Genomic DNA, 12,418 nt, shown 5'->3' on the forward strand with positions numbered 1-12,418 from the left:
TTTTATTTCTATTTAACCACTGTTTTTCGGGTGTGGGCAAGGGGCAAGTAACTTATCATTTAGTTTACAAGTTACTGTATTATGGGGAGCAATATCTGGAGTTGAAGGGGCTGTTTCTGGACTGTGAGTTGGATAGAGTAACTTATGACACTTCAGATTGTCTTCCTTGGGGATGAATTAAATATATTCTATGTGAATGAAGAAGTGTATGTGAGTGGGAATGGGGTGGACTTTGGCAGTCTTCTAGTTGTCCAACAATCTCCACTTTCCTCTACCTCGTGTAAGAAAAGAAACCCTAAGTTTTAGATGGGCATATAGCCACATGCTGAGAGACTATATTTCCTAGTGTTCCTGGGAAATTATCATCTTTATATTGCAGAAGAAGAAACAAAGGCTCTGAGAAGTTAAGTGATTTAACAAAAATAATCTAGCTATTAAATGGCTAATTTGGGATCCAAGATGAAAACTGTCTTGGTGTTGCTCTTATCTCCATAGATTTTTATTCACAATCACAGGCTAGTTTGAAAAAGCCGGGGGATGAGGTATAGGAATTAATCCAAGAGTGAAAAGTGAACTTTAATTTGTGACATACACAATCGTTTTCCAAGTCTGAATTGCTTTTTGTGTCAAGTTTTTTTTTAAGACCTCATTCATTTATTCAAGAGAGACACACAGAGAGAGTCAGAGACATGAGCAGAGAGAGAAACATGCTCCACGCAGGAAGCCCGATGAAGGATTTTATCCCAGGACCCCAGGATCATGCCCTAGGCCCAAGGCAGGCGCTCAACCACTGAGCAGCCCTGGTGTCCCTTGTTCCAAGTTTTTAAACTTAAATTCCAGTTAGTTAACATACAGTGTATTATTAGTTTTGGTAGAATTTAGTGATTCATTACTCACATACAATACCCAATGCTCATCACAACAAGTGCATTCCAAATACCCATCACTTATTTAACCTACCCCCCCTCCCCTCCCCTCCAGTATCCCTGTTTGTTCTCTATGGTTAAAAGTTTGTTTTCTGGTTTGCTTCTCTCCCCTCAACCATGTTCATCTGTTTTGTTTCTTAAATTCCACATATGAGTGAAATCATATTATATTTCTCTTTCTCTGATTAACCTATTTCACTTAGCATAATACTCTCTAACTCTATGCACATCTTCACAATCAGCAAGATTTAATTGTTTTTCATGGCTGAGTAATATTCATCAGGGACACACAAATGAAATCTACAGTGGCATATAACCTCAAACCCGGCAGAATGGCTAAAATTAACAATTGAAACAACAGATATTGGTGAGAATGCAGAGAAAAAGGAACTTTCTTACACTGTTGGTAGGAATGTAAACTGGTGCAACCACTCTGGAAAACAATATGGAGTCTCCTAAGAAAGTTAAGAATAGAATTACCCTACAACCCAGCAATTGCACTAATAGGTATTTACCCAAAGGATACAAAAATACTTATTTGAAGGGATACATGCACTCTGATGTTTATGGCAGCACTATCAAATAACCAAATTATGGAAAGAGCCAAAGCATTCAACAACTGATGAATGAATAAAGAATATGTGGCATCTAAATACAATGGAGTAATGGATAAAGAAGATGTGGTTTATGTATACAATGGAATATTACTCAGCTATTAGAAATGACAAATACCCACCATTTGCTTCAACGTGGATGGAACTGGAGGGTATTATGCTGAGTGAAGTAAGCCAGTCGGAGAAGGACAAACATTATATGTTCTCATTCATTTGGGGAATTTAAATAATAGTGAAAGGGAATATAAGGGAAGGGGGAAGAAATGTGTGGGAAATATCAGAAAGGGAGACAGAACGTAAAGACTGCTAACTCTGGGAAACGAACTAGGGGTGTTGAAAGAGGAGGTGGGCGGGGGTTGGGAGTGAATGGGTGACGGGCACTGGGGGTTATTCTGTATGTTAGTAAATTGAACACCAATAAAAAATAAAAAAATAAAAAAAAGAACAAAATAAATAAATAAATAAATAAATAAATAAATAAATAAATACAATGGAGTATTGCTCAAGTCAAAATTGCTTAACTCCATTTTTTTCCAGATAGCAATTTTCAGTTACATGCTATGAATTTCAGAATATAATGGCTTTCAAAATGCATTTAATTGTTCTTATATAGATGGAAACTCTGAGGACTAAAGAAGGAGAATGACTTGGCAAAGGCAGTTTTGGTAGAATAAGGACTATGGCAAAGTTTGATGTTCATTATCCTCCAGTTTAGTTGCTGTTCTTGGAATTCGAAAAGGACCCTCAAACCATTGAGCTTAGCATTACCAAAACTATGTTATATACACTTGATAGATGTCAAGCAAAAACAATTATTTACTTAGATAAGTTACTGAAATTCTAAATTAAACAAACATCTAGACAAATTTAAATAGGTTTTCTTTCCAATTCTGCTATGTTGCCATAGGGAAGTTACTTAAACTCTCTGTACACTGTTTTCTCAATTCTAAAAGGGGGCTAATGTACATTATTGCATGCTGTTCCCAACCTTACAGCCCTGACTGCCCTGGCATGCAGACCCCCAACTGCCACAGTGGTTCAGGGTACCTAGCATAGGACTAGTGGCCCATCACAAATTTTGCTAACACCCTGGTGCCACTCCAAAGTTCCCTGGTGGGCACACTCCCTTAGAGATGGCCTCTGTGAGTCCCACTAACACCACAGAGAGCAATCATGAGCAACAACAGGCAGAGAGTCACTGTAGATGACTGCGCTGAAAGGACAAGTTACCCAGACACAACAGAAGGGTGTAAGGAACACACATAGAATACTCTAATGAAGTACCATGTTCTGGTGAATAAGAGACACTACACAGCAGGACCTCTTCTTCATAAAGTCACTATTTCCAAGAGGAGAAGATGCAGCTGACTTTCTTAAGCACAGAAACAGAACAAACAAGCAGAAAAAATGGAGAGATGGAAATTTATTCCAAATGAAAGAACAGGACGAGGCCACAGCCAAAGACTATGCAAAACCAGATAGAAGTAACATCAAAGATAGGGAATTTAAAGCAATTAACACAAGGATATTCACTGAGTGTAAGAACAGAGTGGAGGACATGAGGGTGACCTTTAACACAGAGATAAGGAATAACATAGAGATAAAGGATTCAATAAATGAAATGAGAAACATGCTTGATGGATGAAGAGGAGAAGGAAGAAGCAAAAGAAGAAATGAGTAATCTAGAAATCAGAGTAATGGAAAGTAATCAACCTAAACAGAAGAGAGAGAAAATAATTATGCAAAACGAGAAGATTTAGGGAAATCAGTGACTCTATCAAAAGTAATAACATTCATATTATAGGAGTCCAAGAAGAAGAAGAAGAAGAGGAGGAGGAGGAGGAGGAGGAGGAGGAGGAGGAAGGAGGAGGAGAAGAGGGGGCAGAAATTTTATTTGAAGGAATTATAGCTGAAAACTTCCCTAATCTGGAAAAAAAAAAAAAACAAATATCCAGATTCAGAAAGCACAGAGAACTCCACACACAAAATCGACAAAATCAGACCCACACCAAGACATATTATAATTAAATTGGAAAAATATGGTAATAAAGAAAAAAACTAAAAGCAGCAAGTCAAAAGAAGTCCTTAAATTACAAGGAAAAACCCATAAGGCTAGTTGGAGCTTTCTCAACAGACTTTCCAAGTCAGAAGAGAGTGGCATGATAAATTGAAAGTGTTGAAAGGGGAAAATATGCAGGCAAGAATACTTTATCCAGCAAGTCTATCATTAAGAATAAAAGGATGGTTGGGACACCGGGGTGGCTCCACGGTGGAACATCTGCCTTTGGCTCATAGGATCCAGGATCGAGTCCCACATCCGGCTCCCTGTGGGAAGCCTGCTTCTCCCTCTGCCTATGTCTCTGCCTCTCTCTCTCTCTATCTGTATCTCTCATGAATAAATAAATAAACCTTTAAAAAAAGAATAAAAGGGGGGGCGCTTGGGTCGCTCGGTCATTTAAGACTCTGTGGAAAAATTAGAGAAGGAGACAAACCATGACAGATTTCTTACTCTGGGAAACAAACAATGGGTTGTGGAAGGGTGGGGGATGGGGTAACTGGGTGACTGGCACTGAGGAGGGCACTTGATGGGTTAAGCACTGGATGTTATACTATATGTTGGCAAATTGAATTTAAATTAAAAAATGTAAAAATAAAATAAACTCAATCATGTTAAATTCAAACAAAACAAAAGACTCTTCCTTCTGCTCAGGTCATGATCCCAGCATCCTGAGATTGAGCCTTGCATTAGACTCCCTTCTCAGTGGGGAGTCTGCTTCTCCCTCTCCCTCTGCCTGCTGCTCCATCTGCTTAGGCTCCCCTTCTCTGTCAAATAAATAAATAAAATATTTTTAGAAAAGAATAAAAGGAGAGATAAAGAGTTTCCCAGAGAAACAAAAATTAAAGGGATTATGACCACTAAACTAGCACTGCAAGAAATACTAAAGGGAACTATTTCAGTGGAAAGGAGAGATAAAAAATGATAGGATAGAGATAGGAAACACAAAAGCAGTAAAAATGAATATTTCTGTAAAAAGTCAAGGAACTCATAAAAAAGTATAAAATATGATAACATATACCTAAAACGTGAGGAGAGGAGAAAAAAAAAAACAGTTTCAAATGTAAATGAAACTTACTAAAAGATTGATTTACTAACTACCAAAACAAAAATAGGAAGAAATAGAAAAGACCAATAACATGTAACGAAACTGAATCAGTAATAAAAAAAATCCCAACAAACAAAAAGTCCAAGACCAGGTGGGTTCACAGAGGAATTCTTCAAAACATGTAAAGAAGCATTAATACCCATTCTTCTCAAACTATTCTAAAATATAGAAAAGGAAGAAGAATTTCCAAATTCATACTAAAGCTCAGCATAACTCTGTACCAAAACTAGATAAAGATGCCACAAAAATATGCTAATATTCTTGATTAATATAAATGCAAAATTCTCAAAAAAATACCAGTAAACCAAATTCAACGATACATTTAAAAAAAATCATTCACCAGGATCAAGTGGGATTTATTCCTTGGTTGCAAGGATGGGTCAGTATTCACAAATCAATCAATGTGATACACATAAACATGAAAAAGGTTAAGAACCATATGATAATTTGTATAGACATGCAAAAAGGTATTTGACAAAGTACCATATCCATTCATGATAAAAACTTTCAACAAAGTAGCTTTAGAGGGAATATATCTCAACATAATAAAGGCCATATATAAAAAACTGACAACTAACATCATTCTCATTGGGGAAAAACAGAGCTTTTCCTTTAATGTCAGGGACAAGACAAGGATGTTCCCTTTTACCACTTTTATTCAACATGGTACTGGAAGTTCTATCCACAGCAATCAGACAAAAACAAACAAACAAACAAACAAATAAATAAATAAATGACATTCAGGATCTTTTTTTTTTTTTTTTTTTTAGGTCACTGAAAAGGCTTCGGAGATGGAAGCCGAAAGCGTTGGTGCCCTCGGCCAAGAGGGTTCAGCCTCATGACCCCTCAGGACTGACATGGTAGGACTTGTTGATACCCTCCCTCTCCCCGGGTGCTGGCCTCCAGGCGCGGCTGCCGCTTCAAGACCCAGTTCAGGTGCGGGAGCGTGCCCTGCCTCCCCCAGGCAGCCCCAGGGCTCTGACGCTGGGCTCCCTCTGTTCTGGTTTTGAACTTGTCTGCTCCCCCCTGGCCTGGGAGCCTCAGAAGCCAGAGCGAAGCCTGACAGCCACAGCACACGAGCCTTGCCCAGAGCCTTTTGGGAACTGCGTGCTGAAGGACCAAGTCCCGACCACAACCCTGAGGCCAGGCTCTGGGCCCCTAGGACAGGGGCAGCTGGAGGCACCTCGGATGGGCGATGGGCTATGCATGCAGCAGCAAACGTGAACCCCTTGGTTTGCGAAGAGAACAATCCAGATGCTTCCGGACAGGAACGTCTGGCCCTGGGGCACAGTAAAACCACCCCTTCCCGCCCCGGGCCCGGAACAGCTGAGGACTCACGGCGGAGCTGGCCTGGGCACACCGGCCATCCGACAGCATGTCTGGCCCCTGTAGCTCCCGGAAATGCACATAGTGGTAAGGAAGGGCCTGCATCTTCCCCAGGCAGCACACCTTGCTCCTGGGCTGACACCACAGCAATGGCATCTGATTGCAGCACTGAACAAAGTCACACAAGGTGTCCAGTTTGCCCTCTATCTGTCTCATGTTGTTCTCCTGGAACCTACAAGAGGGGAGGGTCAGCCTGGTACATGTGTGTGTACACATGTTGGAGTCCCTATAAGGTAGAAGTAAAACTTTCAATATTTGCAAATGATATGATACCATAAACAGAAAACCTGAAAGACTCCACTAAAAATTGCTACAATTTATAAACTATTTCAGTAAGGTCATAGGATTCAATATAAATATACAGAAATCGGTTGCATTTCTATGCACCAAAAATGAAGCAGCAGAAAGAGAGATTTTTTTTTATTTTTATATTTTTATTGGAAATGTTTTTGTTATTTTGGGGAGAAGGATATAAAGAAATCGAGATCTCAAGGTGAAGTCAAAGGCTGAATACAGTGCACTGGGAAGCTTAGGGACAGGAGGAATTGTAAGAAATCTAGATGTAGCAATGGTCTGAGTGGAATCAAGATGCTTAGGGATGGGCTTGTGGCCTTTTAGGGTAAGGGGGAAGCTGGAAAGATGGCTAGGAAGAGACAGTATTCTTCGGGAAAGGGTATAGGCTAGAGGTATAAAGCCTTATGCCGATGGGACCTGTGGCAGTGGGGTCAGAAGACCATGGGGAAATTGGGTGAGTTCTTTCATATGCACTATCCTCAGATCTCCAAAGCCGATGCTGTCAGAGTCCTTACAGTGTGTCTTGGAACAAGTATAGGGGCAGAGAGCAGCTCAGAGCCCCTTCTTAGTAGGGATGGAGGCGACCCTGCTGCTGCCAATGCCACTGCTCGGCCCCTTCTACTAGGTGGCGAAGGCTGGAGGAAATTCCCAGCAGCATGTGGCCTAGGCCTTGCAGCAGTGCAGATGTCCAATGGAGGAGCTCCCTGAGTACTTTCTTTGGGCCAAGTCCTTGAAAATCACAACTCATGGAGTAGAGCCCGTAGAATGTGGCTTTGACATTGAGACTGCCAAAGAGGTCTCGAGGGTATTGCTTGTATACGTCGAAAGTGATGCGGGCGATGTCTTTGCTGTGCTTGGGCTTCTCCCGGCCCAGGCCATATGACAGTATCCCACTCCTGCTGGGGCTCCAGCTCTGCCCACACTCCAGCACCATCAGGCACGTGTCATCCTCCAAAAGCTGGAAGCAGTCCTCACTCTCCACAGCGGTCCCATCCTCCTCCAGCACCAATGTTAGCATCCCACTCAGCAGGAGGGCCTCTGTTGCCTTGTCCAGCAGTTCCTGGCGAGTGGCAGCTGTCAGACCGTCCGCTTGTGATCACAGACTCGGAAGGGTCGCTGGGGTGGTGGAGGTGAAGTCCAGACTTTCCGGCCAAACTCAGAGCTCATATTGGATACTGACCTGAGCAGGCCACTGGGGTTCAGGGCTGAGAAGCACTCCATGGTGGAGGGAAGGAGCAGGGGAGTTGCCTCTCCCGGTGAGTTCTAGGCTGGGTGGTTCCAGAAAGAGAGATTAAGAATCCAGAGTGGCAGGGCAAGATAGCAGAAGAGTAAGGTCTCCAAGTCACCTGTCCCCACCAGCTTAACCTAGATAACTTTCAAATCATCCTGAAAACCTACAAATTCCATCTGAGATTTAAAGAGAGAACAGCTGGAATGCTATAGTGAGAAGAATTTATGCTTCTATCAAGGTAGGAAGACAGAAAAAAATAATGAAATAAAAAAGCATGCAAGGGGGAGGGGCCCCTGCAAGGAGCCAGGCTAAGGCCCCGTGGCAAGTGCCCCCAGGACAGGAAAGCCCGACCCAGAGAAGCAGGAGCTTTACCCATCTTCCCGGATGGAAGGGCATTCGCAGGGAGTTCGGGCAAGATCCCAGGAGGGGCAGGGATGCCCTCAGGCTCCCAGGGGCACTAACAAAGGAACTGCGCCCCCAGGGGAGAGCACGCCACACCCCGCAGCTGAGCTCACTAAGGGGCTGCAGCATGCGACCGGCCGGGCCCCAGGAGCAGCTCTGCCCGGCTCAGGTGGTGGCTCCACGCAGAGGGGGCTGCGCGGACCCAGGCCCAGGAGCGTGATTCCAGCGGTGCAGGCCCTGGAGCCCAGGGCACTGGGGGACACAGGCAAAGGTCCATCGCTACCCTCAGGACAGGCAGAGGCCAGGACGGCCCAGGACAGCAAGGACGCTCCTGCCACTGGGCTGCCCCAAGCTGTGCAGATCGGTGCCCCCCGCCCATGGAGCATCCAGGCCCCTGTAGACTGGGAGCTGCGGTAGTTACTGAGGGAGCTGACTCCAGAGCTGGAGAGGTGGCAACCACCACTGTTGTTGCTCCCCCTGCTGTCACCTTGTACCTAAGACAGAGCAGGGGGCCTCACAGGATAAACAATTCACACTGAGCCACCAACCTAGCAGGGGGCTGGGCAGCTCCCCCAGGTGCACACACCTGAGAATCAGCACAGCAGGCCCCTCCCCAAGAAGACCAGCTAGAAGGACAGGGGAAAAGCAAGTTATTGACCAAGCAGCGCTGGAAAGTTCCAGAGGAAGTCAAAGCTTTGCAGTATATAGAATCAGAGGATACAACCCCTTGATTTTTGTTTTCTGTTTGTTCCCCCCCCTTTTTTTTCTTTTTCTTCTTCTTTCTTTTTTCTCCCTTTTTATCCTTTTTCCATTACAACTTGTTTTTGGCCAATCTACACTGAGCAAAATGACTAGAAGGAAAAACTCACCTAAAAGCAAAGAATCAGAAACAGTCCTCTCTCCCACAGTTAAAAAATTGGAGTACTTTTCAGTGTCAGAAAGCCAATTCAGAAGCACAATTATAAAGCTACTGGTGGCTCTAGAAAAAAGCATAAAGGATTCAAGAGATGTCATGACTGCAGAATTTAGATCTAATGAGTCTGAAATTAAAAATCAATTAAATGAGATGCAATCCAAACTGGAGGTCCTAACAAGGAGGGTTAACGAGGTAGAAGAATGAGTGAGTGACATAGAAAAAAAGTTGATGGCACGGAGGGAAACAGAGGAAAAAAGAGAAAAACAATTACAAGATCATGAGGATAGGTTAAGGGAAATAAATCACAGCCTCAGGAGGAAAAATCTACCTTTACTTGGGGTTCCTGAGGGCGCCAAAAGAGACAGAGGATGACAAAGTGTATTTGAACAAATCATAGCTGAGAAAGTCCCTAACATGGGAAGGGAGACAGGCATTCAGATCCAGGAAATAGAGAGATCCCCCCCTAAAATCAATAAAAACTGTTCAACACCTCGACATTTAAGAGTGAAACTTGCAAATTCCAAAGACAAAGAGAAGATCCTTAAAGAAATCAAAAGACAAGAAATCCCTAACTTATATGGGGAGGAATATCAGATTATCAGCAGACCTCTCCACAGAGACCAGGCAGGCCAGAAAGGGCTGGCAGGATATATTCAGGGTCCTAAATGAGAAGAACATGCAGCCAAGAATACTTTATCCATCACTTGAATACTTTATCCATCCATACTTTATCCATTGCCTGTCATTCAGAATAGAAGGAGAGATAAAGAGCTTCCAAGACAGGCAGGAACTGAAAGAATATGTGACCACCAAACCAGCTCTGCAAGAAATTTTAAGGGGGACTATTAAAATTCCCTTTAAGAAGAAGTCCAATGCAACAATCCACAAAAACAGGGACTCAATTGGTATCATGATGACACTAAACTCATATCTTTCCATAGTAACTGTGAACATAAATGGGCATAATGACCCCATCAAAAGGTGCAGGGTGTCAGACTGGATAAAAAAGCAGCACCCATCTATTTGCTATCTACAAGAGACTCATTTTAGACAGAAGGACACTTACAGCCTGAAAATAAAAGGTTGGAGAACCATTTACCATTCAAATGGTCCTCAAAAGAAAGCAGGGGTAGCCATCCTTATATCAGATAAACTAAAATATATCCCGAAGACTGTAGTGAGAGATGAAGAGGGACACTATATCATACTTAAAGGATCTATCCAACAAGAGGACTTAACAATCCTCAATATATATGTCCCGAATGTGGGAGCTGCCAAATATATCAATCAATTAATAACCAAAGTGAAGAAATACTTAGATAATAATACACTTACACTTGGTGACTTCAATCTAGTTCTTTCCACACTCGATTGGTCTTCTAAACACAACACCTCCAAAGAAATGCGAGCTTTAAATGATACACTGGACCAGATGGATTTCACAAATATCTACAGAACTTTACATCCAAACTCAACTGAATACACATTGTTCTCAAGTGCACATGGAACTTTCTCCAGAATAGACCACATACTGGGTCACAAATCGGGTCTGAACCAATACCAAAAGATGGGGATCGTCCCCTACATATTCTCAAACCATAATGCCTTGAAATTAGAACTAAATAACAACAAAAAGTTTGGAAGGACTTCAAACACGTGGAGGTTAAGGACCATCCTGCTAAAAGATGAAAGGGTCAACCAGGAAATTAAGGAAGAATTAAAAAGATTCATGGAAACTAATGAGAATGAAGATACAACGGTACAAAATCTTCGGGATGCAGCAAAAGCAGTCCTGAGGGGGAAATACATCACAATACAAGCATCCATCCAAAAGCTGGAAAGAACTCAAATACAAAAGCTAACCTTACACCTAAAGGAGCTAGAGAAAAAAACAGCAAATAGATCCTACACCCAGCAGAAGAAGAAAGTTAATAAAGATTTGAGCAGAACTCAATGAAATAGAGACCAGAAGAACTGTGGAAGAGATCAACAAAAGCAGGAGTTGGTTCTTTGAAAGAATTAATAAGATAGATAAACCATTAGCCAGCCTTATTAAAAAGAAGAGCGAGAAGACTCAAATTAAGAAACTCATGAATGAGAAAGGAGAGATCACTACCAACACCAAGGAAATACAAACGATTTTAAAAACGTATTATGAACAGCTCTATGCCAATAAATTAGGCAATCTAGAAGAAATCTAGAAGAAATGGATGTATTTCTGGAAAACCACAATCTACCAAAACTGGAACTGGAAGATATAGAAGACCTGAACAGGCCAATAACCAGGAAGAGAATTGAAGCAGTCATCAAAAACCTCCCAAGACACAAAAGTCCAGGGCCAGATGGCTTCCCTGGGGAATTCTATCAAACATTTAAAGAAGAAACCATACCTATTCTACTAAAGCTGTTCCAAAAGATAGAAAGAGATGGAATACTTCCAAACTTGTTCTATGAGGCCAGCATCACCTTAACTCCAAAACCAGACAAAGACCCCACCAAAACGGAGAGTTTTAGACCAATATCCCTGATGAACATGGATGCAAAAATTCTCGACAAGATACTAGCCATTAGGATCCAACAGTACATTAAGATTATTCACCATAACCAAAAAGGATTTATCCCTAGGATGCAAGGCTCATTCAACACTTGTAAAACAATCAGTGTAATTCATCATATCAGCAAGAGAAAAAACAAGAACCGTATGATCCTTTCAAAAGATGCAGAGAAAGTATTTGACACAATACAGCATCAATTCCTGATCAAAACTCTTCAGAGTGTAGGGATAGAGGGAACATTCCTCAACATCTTAAAAGCCATCTACAAAAAGTCCACAGCAAATATCATTCTCAATGTGGAAGCACTGGGAGCCTTTCCCCTAAGATCAGGAACAGGACAGTGATGTCCACTCTCACCACTGCTATTCAACATAGTACTGGAAGTCCTAGCCTCTGCAATCAGACAACAAAAAGACATTAAAGGCATTCAAATTGGCAAAGAAGAAGTCAAACTCTCCCTCTTCGCCGATGACATGATACTCTACATAGAAAACCCAAAAGCCTCCACCCCAAGATTGCTAGAACTCATACAGCAGGGATTTTTAAAAAAGAAAACCATAGCTGGGGGCATCACAATGCCAGATTTCAGGTTGTACTACAAAGCTTTGGTCATCAAAACAGTGTGGTACTGGCACAAAAACAGACACATAGATCAATGGAACAGAACAGAGAATCCAGAAGCGGACCCTCATCTTTATGGTCAACTAATATTCGACAAAGGAGGAAAGACTATCCATTGGAAAAAAGACAGTCTCTTCAGTACATGGTGCTGGGAAAATTGGACATCCACATGCAGAAGAATGAAACTAGACTACTCTCTTTCACCATACACAAAGATAAACTCAAAATGGATGAAAGATCTAAATGTGAGACAGTATTCCATCAAAATCCTAGAGGAGAACACAGGCAACACCCTTTTTGAACTTGGCC

General features: G+C 42.1%; 1 pseudogene; it reads right to left on the reverse strand.

The window, feature by feature from the left end:
- Window positions 1–6,658: 6,658 nt before the first annotated feature.
- Window positions 6,659–7,637, reverse strand: LOC112671929 (cell death activator CIDE-B-like; annotated as a pseudogene).
- Between the last annotated feature and the right edge of the window lie 4,781 nt (window positions 7,638–12,418).

The sequence above is a fragment of the Canis lupus genome, chromosome X, assembly GCF_003254725.2.
Source record: "Canis lupus dingo isolate Sandy chromosome X, ASM325472v2, whole genome shotgun sequence".
Classification (NCBI taxonomy): domain Eukaryota; kingdom Metazoa; phylum Chordata; class Mammalia; order Carnivora; family Canidae; genus Canis; species Canis lupus.